Genomic DNA, 2,126 nt, shown 5'->3' on the forward strand with positions numbered 1-2,126 from the left:
TCCGGCGCGGTGGGCAAGGCCCTTGGTGGACCCGGCGTCCTGCCAGCCCACACTGTTCACCATTGGGCCCCCTGTGCCAGCTGACTGGGCTTTAACCCGCCGCTGCCAGCTCGTCCCTGGACCGAGTGGGATCTCGGGCGGCCCACGCTCGCGCCCGCTCTTACATCTTGCCCGCGAGGGATCCGCGCACCTGAGGCCGGAGCACACCTGCCGGTCCGTGGGCCTCGAGCAGGAGAGGACAGGGTCAGCTTAACCCTTGCCCCAAGGGGCCATGTGAGGAACACGCTGGACACCAGCATCAGCTCCCCGAAGCCAAACCCTTGAGACCACCGCCCAGTGGACGGGACACAGACCAAGTCCATCCTGCGCTATACGCGTAGTCTCAACGACCGGGTGCCTAGTCTTCTCCGGCTTGGGCCAAGCCACTCCAGGTCAGGGATCTGCCCTCCGGGCTGGCTGGAAGCTGTCGAAAGGGAAGAATCTGCCTGAGGTCATAGGGAAAAGGCTTTTGAAGGACAGTGCCCTTCCCCCACAGCCCGCTTCTCGGTGCAGCTTGGGGGCAGAGGGACACAAACACACAAACCTGTGGCCCCTGTCTCTGCGGCACAGGCCCGCAGGAAGACTAATTCTCTGGGGCATGACCGGGTGTGAGGCCCCCAGGATACCCCATCCCCCTCCAAGGGAGGCACAGCCCCCCCCGGGGGGGTTGGGGTGAGGACTGGGGTTGGGTGGAGACCTCCTTTTAGGAGGGTCTTGCACAGCCCTGGGGCCTGGCGGAACGGCTTCCCTCCAGAGGGAGGGAAAGTGAGGCGGTGGTCAGCCCCACTAGCCTGCCTGGAGTCGGTTACTTGCAGCACTCCCCAGGGAGTGGTAAAAGGAAAGGAGATGAACTGAACTGACAGTTGAGGGACAGGATGAAGGGGACGTTCTCTGCTCCTGATGGTGGGTAATGTGTGAATTTCTCTTTTTCCTCTATATTCTAAATTTTCCACAAGCATGGATGTCCGAATTGTTTTATCTTCAGGAAAATAGAAGAGGATGACAAATTCCCAAGGAGCCCACAGAGTCCTCGAGCCGGGCTGGTGGGAACTGGCCTGGAGTCAGATGGAGACAGGGCCGTGTTTCATCCTGTGCTAACCCTCCTGGAAACCCAGGACACAGCCACACTGGGTAGTGACCACATGGCTCCAGGTCTCCAGAAAGGTGCAGATAGGAGGCTTCAGCTGTCCAGGAGGGAAGGCTAGGGAAGACCTGCCCCAGCCCACAGCTCATGCCATGTGCTGCACAGGGTGTTAGTGCACCCCAAGCTCAGTCCTCGTGATGCACCCCATGGGATACCACCCTATTTTAAGGGAGAAGCAGTAAAATGCCTAGATAGTCCTAGGTTGGTGATGAGGCCGAATAGCTGGGAGGATGTAAGACTGGGACACTCGCCCTCACACTTTCTGGTTTGCCGTCCATGCCAGCTTAATTACAGGATCATCATCAGGTGCCATAGTCTCTCCTTCTCTTGCCCGCATTGGTGCTGAGGAAGTGACCTTCTCTAGGTCTGTGACTTGGAACACTATGAGAGATGATACCAAAGGGTTTGTTAGACTTGGTCTCAGGGGTGAGATTGAGCTGTCCCCCCACAACCTGAGCCAGAAACACACCTGAACAGAGACATACACCCCCCCCCCAGGCGCTGGGGGCTGGGCATCAAGAAGAAACCCAGCCCTCCACTTGCAGGGGCCTGGAAGCAAGCAAACATTGTCTGGGTACAACAATCCAGTTCTATTTTTGTAATTAAAAATACATCCAAAGGGAAAAAGGAAACAAAAAGAACAATATTTGTACTCTGTTGCTGCAGAGAGCTGAAGTGGGAAAGGGGTGCTGGTCTCAGAGGAGTGGGCTGGGCTCAGCAGGGACCCGTTTCCTGGGCTGAGGGCCCCTACTCCTGCCTGCACGGTAGTGGAGGGCACTAACCAGGAGCCATAGGCTCCTCGATCCCATGCCAGGTCCCTCTGAACAGTGCGCATGTTTTCCTGTGATTCTTGTCCCCGCAAGAGAGGAGAGAGAGAAAAAGCAATGCGTGAACTCAGCTTCTTTGCTTTCCTTGGAGCACACGGGAAGATCACACTTTTCAG

The sequence above is a fragment of the Fukomys damarensis genome, unplaced genomic scaffold, assembly GCF_012274545.1.
Source record: "Fukomys damarensis isolate Sample0158 unplaced genomic scaffold, DMR_v1.0_HiC HiC_scaffold_27, whole genome shotgun sequence".
Lineage (NCBI taxonomy): Eukaryota > Metazoa > Chordata > Mammalia > Rodentia > Bathyergidae > Fukomys > Fukomys damarensis.